We start from the raw sequence: 10,155 nt of genomic DNA, 5'->3' as shown, positions 1-10,155 counted from the left end.
CGGCGCCGCCCCGGCCCTGCCCGGCCGCCCGGCCCCGCCTCCCCCCGCCGCTCCGGGCCGCTCGCGAGACGTGCAGGGCCCGCCCGGGGCGCGAGGGGGCGCCGGGCCGGCGGGGCGGAGCGGGCCGCCCTGACCCCGGGCGGGCCCCGGGCCCCCCGGGGCAGGCCTTTCCCCCCGCCCCCACCCGCAGGCCCGAGCCGGCAGGCCCCGAGCGGCAGCCCGGCCCAGGCCCCGGTAGGCCCCAAGCCCTGGGCAGGCCCCGATCCCCGGGGCAGGCCCCAAAGCCGGCAGGCCCCAATCCCTGGGCAGGCTCCAAAGCCCGGCAGGCCCCGGCCAGGCCCGGCAGGCTCCAAGCCCGGGCGGGCCCCAAGCCCCGCAGGTCCCGAAGTGGGTCCTGCCTCCAGAGTCAGGAAACAGCTCTCCGGGCAACCTTTCCTGGAAGGGGCCCTGGCCCCCAGCTCCCCCCAGACCCTGGTGGCCCTGACCTCCAGCAGGTCCTGAGCAGACCCAGGCCCAACCTGAAGTCCCCCACAGCGGCTCCCACCAGACCACAGTGTGCATGAGCCCCAAGCAGGCCCAGCTTCCTGCAGTGATCCTGGGTGACCCCTGCATGGGCAGGATGTGCCCTCACCACACCCCCAGACGCCTGTCAGGTTTGGATGGGCTTGGTGATGCCTGGATCCGTCCCAGCTCCTGACGAGGCCCCACTGCCTGGCATGCTGGGCAGTGTCCACAGTTCCTTCCTCCTCATTTAATGGGTTCCCTGCCACTGAGCGGGTCCCCACTATCTTGCAGGCACTGTCCTGGACGTGAGTCAGGTGTCAGGATGTGGGTTTCTACCCAGGTTACTGCTTCTGGGATGGCCAATTAGAAACTCAGGCATCGCCTGGACTGGTGGAGGGCCCTGCCCCCGGCCACCCCTTTGCAGGAAGGGTCATCTGGCAGCAGTCTGAGCAAGCTGCCCCCTACAGCCTCCCGGCCTGCCTGGGGAGAGGGGCGGAGACAAAGAGCGAAGAGGAAGGGGAGCACCCGAGCCACCTGCCACTGAGGAGGGAAGGCTAGTCGAGAAGGGCACCTGGAGGGTGTTGGGGGCATGTGGTGGGTGGAGGGGCCCTGGGTGAGGGCAGAGGGGGCACCTGGTGGACGGCGGGGGTGCCCTTGGCAGGGGTCCTGGCTCCTGCCGTAACTCAGATGCCCGGTTCAGGGAGCCGTGACCCAGTTGAGGAAGCCCCACCAGGACTCATTTAAAAATACAGATCCTGCCCACATCCTGATTGCTCAAGGGCCTGTTGGTACTCCCCTCTGTTACCTCTAGCTACTTCCATGTGCCACCCTTCTCATTTTGAGTTTCTTTTTCATTCTCAGCCTTAAAAAAATAGCAGCGCCAACTCCCGAGCACGGCATCCAAGGCTTTTGCAAAGCCACTGATTTCCTAGCACGTCTCCCCCACTCCCTGATTTGCAACCCACCCACAAGCGGCAGCTTCGTCTTCTCTGGCCACTCTTCTGTGTCTCCCTGTCGGTTCTGAGCCCCGATCCCTGGTGCAGGGTAGTCGGTTCTGAGCCCCGGTCCCTGGTGCAGGGTAGTCGGTTCTGAGCCCCGATCCCTGGTGCAGGGTAGTGGGTTCTGAGCCCCGGTCCCTGGTGCAGGGTAGTCGGTTCTGAGCCCCGATCCCTGGTGCAGGGTAGTCGGTTCTGAGCCCCGATCCCTGGTGCAGGGTAGTCGGTTCTGAGCCCCGGTCCCTGGTGCAGGGTAGTCGGTTCTGAGCCCCGATCCCTGGTGCAGGGTAGTGGGTTCTGAGCCCCGGTCCCTGGTGCAGGGTAGTCGGTTCTGAGCCCCGGTCCCTGGTGCAGGGTAGTGGGTTCTGAGCCCCGATCCCTGGTGCAGGGTAGGTGCTCAACAACATCCCCCCGGGCCAGAGAGCTTCAGCATTCTGAAGGCAGGGCTCGTGTCCCCTTTCTTCTGCAGGGCCTAGCACAGACAGGTGCCAAAAAAACAGTCGTTGAATGAGTGAAAGGAATTCCTTCGAAAACCCACAGCTTTCCCAACATGAAAGTCGACGCTAATTGGATCTTATTTTCCTCAAAAGATTTTTACAGCAGCTGAATGTTTTCACACATTTGTAAAGGGTACGAAGAGCATGTATGAAGATCTATCACTCTTTCTCCTGTTTGCAAATACGCTGCAGACAGGCACAGGGCACTCCAGCAGTGGGGGGAGGCCGCGTGGGATCTTCTTGGAGGGTTGCCCTACCCAGTGAGAAGAGGACTTCCCCAGACCCACAGGGCAGGGGAAGGCATTGGGGGGGGAGGGGGAGAAGCCGGGGAGGAGAGCAGAGACCCAGAGTGTCCACGGGGCTCCGCATCCTGTGGGTAAGAACCCAGGGCCCCAGAGAACAGGGAAGGAGTGGGCTGTGGGGGCCTGCAAACCGGGGATTCACTCCACAGACTTGTGCTTGCTGAGGGAGGATCCAAGACGCATTTTGGCGAGCCGGGCCTGGCGGTTTTGAGTACAGGGAGTTGGAGGGGGGAGAGAAACGGTTGGTAGAGAGATCATTCTGGAGATTCTTTCCTTTCAGAATTCTTCCATATATAAGAATAGACCGAATAACCCCCACGACCCCAAGGAAGGATGAATGAGATGACTCAGTTCAACAAGCATTTATCGAACACTTATGATACACAAAGCAAAGGAAAATGTTAGATGCTTGTTAAAAGCAGATAATCCTGATTTTAGTTCTAAGCACCCCCTTCCCCCCTCCGCTCCCGAGTCGAAGAAATCCAAACTAAACAGAACGCTAAGGAGTTATTCGACTTCAAATGCCTGCCAATTTCCTCAAGATGTAGCTTGTGACAGATACAAATATATTCCAGGAAAGTACTTTCCCCTGCACTGCACTGTCTGCACTGCAGACTTTAGAGACCTCAACATAAATAAGACAGGCAGCACTCTGTTTAGATAAATTTTTATGAAGGTATTAATCCACAGCTTAGTATATATTTCACTGTCAATGAAAAATCCACCTCAGTTTAATTTTCTTTAAAAAAAAAATGAAAATTTAAAATAACTTACCAGATCTTTCACGCAACCCAAGAAGTAACTTCTGTTTTTGATGAGATGCGACTCATTCCGAATTCAACCGGACATTCAGACTTAGTAGTTGAAGAACAAGGTTTTAAAAACTGGAAGGAATCAGAATGAAGTCCCCAGGACTTATTAGGAAGCTTTTGGTACAGTTCACATTCTCGAACACATTTCTGAGATCATATCGTGTGAGATGGCCCTGGGTGTATGGAGTGTGTATTTATATATTAATTTCATGCCAGGAGAAACATCTCCTCTACTCTCTGTTTATTAGACTGATTGCCTCGAGATTCTCAGATTCCATTATTCTGATGTGAGAAACACTCATTCCCTTGGAGCACTTGCCGCTTCTTTCTGGGATTTTCACTCATTCCTTTATTCAATATATATTTGTTGAATATCAGTTTCTAAGAGCTCCAGTCCAGGTCAGGCTTTTGGGGATACATTGGCCGTGGGAGGAAATACAGCAGTAAAACTCAGCAAGCCAGTCCCTGGGAGAAGACTGAGCTTGGATTAAGCTATCCAAGGACGAGTCCCGGTGTCCCAGGCAGTCTGATCCCTGACAAGGGAGTTGTCCACGCAAGGGCTCATAATACTAAAGGGCATAGTCCATTTGGACTGGTGGCAAGCTCACGTGCACACATAAAGTGTGCATGAGACGTACGCTGAGCCACGGAGTTTGAACTTGACCTTGTGGGTCACAAAACCAGTGGAAGGGCCGCCGTCAAGACTAACGTGAGATCGAGGTAGGGTTCGTTCCTGGTGGACGGTGATCGGCGGCTGCATCTGCCCTGAGGGGGCCGAGGCAGGCTCAGCTCCACGACCTCCCTCCACAGAGCAGCTGGCCTGGAGGTGAGCCCCCAGCGAAGAGGCAGGAGAGACCCTGCACGACCTCCCGGGACGAGGCCCGTGCTGCGGGCGTCTGCGCCTTCCCTCGCCTGCGCATCGGGGGGTGCCTTGGTTACACTTTGTGAAGTGCATCAGGCATGCCACCCAGAAGATTCGGGCTAAATGTTCCCTGAAGGGTTGAAAAGGAACCAGTTGCCATGAAAATCACATTTCTCTAGAAACTTTTTTGAAAAATGCATTAACTTATTGAAACGTTGAAAAACCACTATAATGAACACTCGTATGCCCTTTACCTAGGTCAGATGTGTCTCTGTGTGTGTCCATATATTTTTTCCCGCACTTTAAAGTTAGTTACATACACTTTAACCTTAAATACCTCAGTGTGTATCTATCTCTTAGGACACTAGCCCACAAAATCACAAGAATATCCTGATCATACCCATGGAAAATTAACATCAAAACAATACTATTATCGAATACACAGTCCACATTGAAATTTGTTTGATTGTCCCCAAAATGTCCTTCATTGCCTTTTAAAAATCCAGAATCTAAATAAGGACCAGGCGTTCCGCTTGGTTGTCAATTCTCTTTGGTCTCCTTGAATCCAGAACAATCCTTGCCTTTGTCCTTCCTGACACTGAGGTGTGGCGTAGAAGGTCCCGAAGTCTGGATTTGTTGGATTGTTTCCTTATGATTAGATTCGGGTTAAACACATTGTGTTTGCCACCGACCTCACCAGGAGCCACAGAACCCATGTGTCTCATGTTACTGGCCAAGGTGGGCTATTTGGTTCAGGCCGGGTTGGCCCGATCTCTTCACAGCAAAGGGCCGTTTCCCTTTTCATAATTAATGGCATTCAGCTCAGTCTCCTCTTCAAAATGCACGGAGGCTCGGAGGCCGTGAGAGAGTTCTGTCTCCTGACCTCTCCCCCAAAGTTTCATAGCCAGTGATGACCTCTGCCTGAATCAAATACTGCTTTTGCAACAGGGTGATTTTCTACTTGGATCACCCGTTCAACCACCTGAAGTCCTGAGTAGAGCCTCCCTGCCTCCCCTCAGCCCCAGGACAGGCTCACATCATCTGTGGGGTCTGGGGCAAAAAGGAAAGCGCAGAGCCTCGTTTTCAAGAGAGAATTTCACGATGGTGGCAGCGGAGGATTAACCCGAAAACAGGCCATGTCATAGCGGGCAGTGGCCGCGGGCTCCGGGGCCGGCCTTGCCCCAGTCCTGTCCCTGTGTTTGGCTCTTTCGTGGTCACTGGCCCCACTCGGGCCAGCCAGGGCCCCATCAGGCTGGCACCCGTGTCTTTCTCACATGTTCCTATCGGTCTCTGAGGACTCCTGTCCCCCTTGGAACATTAAGGTGGTCCCCAGGCTCACTCTGCTCCTTCCTTGCCCCAAATCAAGAGTCAGCCGGGGGCGCCTGGGTGGCTCAGTTGGTTAAGCGACTGCCTTCGGCTCAGGTCATGATCCTGGAGTCCCTGGATCGAGTCCCGCATCGGGCTCCCTGCTCAGCAAGGAGCCTGCTTCTCCCTCTGACCCTCCCCCCTCTCATGTGCTCTCTCTCTCTCATTCTCTCTGTCTCAAATAAATAAATAAAAAATCTTTAAAAAAAAAAAAAAAGAGTCAGCCGGGCCTCACAGGAGCCCTGGTCTCCCTGTGGTCGGGGGCATGGCTGTTTAGATTTCCATCTGGAAATCCAGTTCTGCGTGTGGAGTGCGCTCAGGCTGTTTCTGATCCTTTTTGAGGAATATCGTGAGTGCACACGGATTCCTCGGAGTCGCAGCCCATGTTACCGGGCTCTTCTTCACGTGCCCTAACCCACGGTGGTTCTTCCTTCTCCCACAGTGAGAACCCGAGTTCCCAATCGCCCTTCTGTGGATCCTCGGCTGGTCTTTCCCACAGCACTCCCGACAGCCTCCACTCCCGACCCCAAACCTGCCCTCGGGTTCCAGAGTTCGTTCGTTCTTCTTGTTCTTCGAATGATCCCACCGATACACTCAACATTTACTTGGCTTTTGTCCGGTCTGTCCGTCTGATACCTATCTAGATTCCTATGTTTCTGTTTGTACCAAAGGGCTCGCTGTTTTCTTTCTTTTTTTTTTTACATTTTCTTTTTTTGAATACGTATATTTATGTGGCTCAAAAGTTGAAACTGCAGGAAGGAATGTTCAAAGGCGTCCCCTGTCCCTTCCATTCCTTTTCCACTCATCCCTGGAGGTAACCATTTTTATCAGGTTTTGGTTTATCTTTCCCGTTTCTTTTTTAAAAACTACGTTTATGCGCACTCACGGATCTATACAAAAAACAGCATATTGCATATAATCTTTTGCACTTTGCTTGCAAAGCACATTCTGTGATTTCATCTACAGTGCTTTTTACCTTCTGATATCGGCACGATGAGAGAATGGTGTTAATAAAAATGTACTAGAGGAACCATTTATTAACAACAAAAAGCGTTCCTTCCCACATCGGTTTTTAGGACTTTTCGATAAAATGAGGGGCTGAGCTAGTTGCTCTGGGCAGTCCCCTGCTGTTCTAGCAGCCTAAATTATCTTCACAGGAAGCCCACCTTGTCGGACAGTAATAACCCTCCTGTCTCGGGGACGAAATTCTTATTTACTTCTGAGCACCAGCAAAATTACTTCTGTAGCTGCAGAAGTTTTCAAGGGCAATGTGGAAGATCTGGAGCCTTGGGATGGGGGTGGCTGAGGGAAGGAAGAGAGAGAGAGGTAACTAACCCACCAAAGGTGGTTCCGCGTTCCTTGAGGCAACTCCGCTTATGGAAGTGAAGGTGTATAGAAAAGCAGAAGGAGGGGGTAAATGTTTACATGGATCAAGTTTCTTTAGGAAAACCTTCACTTACAGGATCCTCTTAAATAGTCTGCTTCTCCAGTGCATCAAAAATGAGTCGGTCTTCAAAAACCGGGGTCACATTCTTTCCTCCAGGAACACCCTCGTGTAAAGCCACACGTCTGTCTGCATTATCTAAATGCGGATCTTTTAAAAAGTAAAAAAGAATCACAAATCTGTTGTGGAGGCTTTTGGCAGCTGAGCTGCGTGAGGAAAGGGTGGGGGTACAAAACACTAAGCAGGAATTGTTAGATTTTCTTAAGGGCCCTGAGAGGGAAATTCAATATATATATTCCCCCCCCCCCCACTAAATCTGCAAGGTTCTATCTTTCAGTCTGGTTCATAGTTATGGATGGAAAGTATTGAATTGGAGTGACCTTCCTTACATTACAATGCAGGTTAAAATGCTAGATTTGAAATAAGATCACTATCCCTGCTCAGTGATTTACAAAACTGGAGTGACATTATAACCCAAACAGAATAAAAAGCATTCCAATCGGGTTCCCGGTTCTCCTAACATCTTCATAAATTCAAATGCTTAAACATCACCTATGAGAACCATAAAAAGACATTTTGAAGTCTTTTTCTTAACACATTGGGAACATAGAGTCAATACGTACCATAAAGGACTTTTTTTTTTTAAAGGGCTATTTTTAAAACATGATTTATTCACCACGTTATAAACTCGGCAGCACGTGAAACCGAGGAGTTCCGTGCGTACGCCAAGGGTACACACACACACACACCAAGAGCCCCCTCTTTTTTCTCTTTAAATGAGGTTACTTTCCGTCTCCCAAGGCTCCCGGGGCTGGAGGGTGGGGAGGATGGGAGGTGAGTGGGGACCAGGGCTCTCCAGGGCGGGCTGTGGGACCCCGCGGGGAAGGAGCACTGCCCGGCTGCGGGCTGCCCCGGGCAGGGGTCACGGTCGGCTGGGTCAGCTGGCGCGCGGGCAGCCCCGCTGGGGACTTCCGTGGCGCATTTCTGTGCAACACACACACACACACACACACACACACACACGACGTCCACCTCCGCGAGGCACGATGGAAGTGCTCGAGTTCTGTGTAAATTTAATTATTAGCATGAACTGAAGGTAACTGTCATTGTTTAACTCAGCCGACCTTTTAAATGGATAACCAACCTTGAGGCTTAATTGGATTTAAAAAAAAATCAATTTCTAGCCATTGCATAGTGTGGAAATGAAGTGCTACATTCTCAGGCAATTGTAAAATCAGTTTTGCTCCAACCTATTTTTTATTATTTACAACTTTAAAATGACATTCTCCATCTTGGGAAGCGCTCCGGGCACACACACACACACACACGCACACACACACCTTCCATAAACAGCCACCGTACACATGTCCGCGTGCCACGCCGTGTCACCCAAGAGTGCTTGCTTTCTGTCCGGTGGCAGGATTAGTCAGCAGCAATCTCTTCACACCAATTACACGAAAAACTGAACTAGGGATAATGACATGCCGCTGTTTGCAAATCTCTCCCGGCCTCAGTCTGGTCTCATCTTCGTAATAAGGAAAAAATCCTTGAGGAGCCTTTACCACATCCCATCTTGACCATTAAATCTTTCTGGAAGAAGGTCATTTAATTTTATGGAAAGAAATGAACAATTAAAATGGCATAAGCAACAATAGTACTGGTCTGGAAATTAGGAAGCTGAAGATTCTAGCTCTAGCCCCGGGTTATTCGTGTGACCCCGGCGAGCCCTCCAGAGGGTCTCAGTTTCCCCATCTGGAAAGGCGGGGTGGGAGGGATGGTCTCTCTGCCCAAGCGGCAATGGAAATGGAGGTCTGTTAGGGGGTCCCAAGTCAGTGAATCCCTCAGCACTTCCTCCCAGAGACACCAAATGATGCAAACCAGAGCCCCTTTTGCCTCCATCTATAAAATGGGAGAAATAGTGATTACTAACGGCAGAATTGGGATGATTAGCTAAAAGCAATTTTAGAATAATAGTTGACAAACAGAAAACACTAAACCCAGTGGTCTACTTTCACCAAGTCTAATTTAAATGTACGTCGTATTGAATGGAGTCTCATGTAAATGGTCCATTTTCGCCAGATTATGGAGCTGAAGTGGAGGCCCACACAATTATCCTGAGCATTCAGGACAGTCCAGAGAGCTAATTTGGACAATTGGACAAATGATTATTTTCTTTTGCCTCAATTGACCAGATAATTGTGCAAAAGTCTCTGCCATTTGACTCCGTGGAATGTCCCTTTGTGTGGGAAGGAGGCCTGGCCGGAGACGGGTAGGATGACCTGGAGGGTGGTGTGGAGTCGGGGTGCACAGGGCACCCAGCTGATGCCCGCTAACTCCGAGTCCCAAGTCTGGCACGCTCTCAGATGAGCTGGAAGTCTCTCTGCATGCCCACCCAGCGTCCACATTAGTTCACCCCAATACCCACCACTGCCCTCAACTGCAAAACAAAACGAAACGTAAACATCCAGCAACAAGGTCAGAGGTGGCATCTGGGTGGTCAAGGGAATCTGGAGAGAGAAAATTAGAGGAGCTGCTAAGGGCCAACACGCGCACACAGAGATCTACAATCCGAAGCCCACATTTCTATGTACACACACCGCTAAGTTTCACTTGTAGCCACGATCAAATGAAGCAAGTTTGCCACCCCGAGTCCTAGGAGGCAACGGGAACTCATGGTAACTAATGGGTGAAGTAGTCCCCCTGCAGCCCTAACCTATCCTCCCTGCACCCGACGATCAGACGTCCCTCCTGTGAAGACACTACCAGACCTCTCCATCTGGTCCCCACAGGTTTTGACGAGAATAGGGGAGCCTGATGACCAAAATTAACCAAAATTAAGCCCGCATGTTAGAATAACACGCCATCCTACTAAATTTACCCACAAATTACGCCAGGCTCAGTGAGTCGTTTTGCTGTGGCGAGGAGAGACCAGGAAGAATTACAGGCTGCTCACATTCTGGGTGATGATCAGAGCTCCTAAAGGAGGTGCACTAAATTCAGCAGGGCCAATCTCTATGCAGCCCATCGTCCTCCATCAGTGCGGGCCTTCAGGAGGAGCCAGGCCGCGGCCCACGCTCCCGTGCCTCCGGGCCCGTCGCACCCGAGGGCCAGGACCGAGCCTGCGAAGCGCTCTGCTCCACAGCAACGTGTCCGATTCTACCTGCAAACACCTGCAGCGCCATTTCAAAAGGGAGCCACCAAACATCCAGTTGGAAGCCTGACCCATGACTGACCACTCAGGAGGCACACACACCCCCTGCGGAGCCTACGGTCCCTTCACACGCATCGCCACTTACACGGCTGTCCCGTCCGGGGTGGAGGGTTACTTCAAGGTTATCGCTGGTCAGAATGTTCTTGAGGCCCGCGGCAAACGT

Source organism: Halichoerus grypus, chromosome 10, assembly GCF_964656455.1.
Source record: "Halichoerus grypus chromosome 10, mHalGry1.hap1.1, whole genome shotgun sequence".
In the NCBI taxonomy this organism is placed as follows: domain Eukaryota; kingdom Metazoa; phylum Chordata; class Mammalia; order Carnivora; family Phocidae; genus Halichoerus; species Halichoerus grypus.
Note: the sequence above shows the minus strand (reverse complement) of the source record.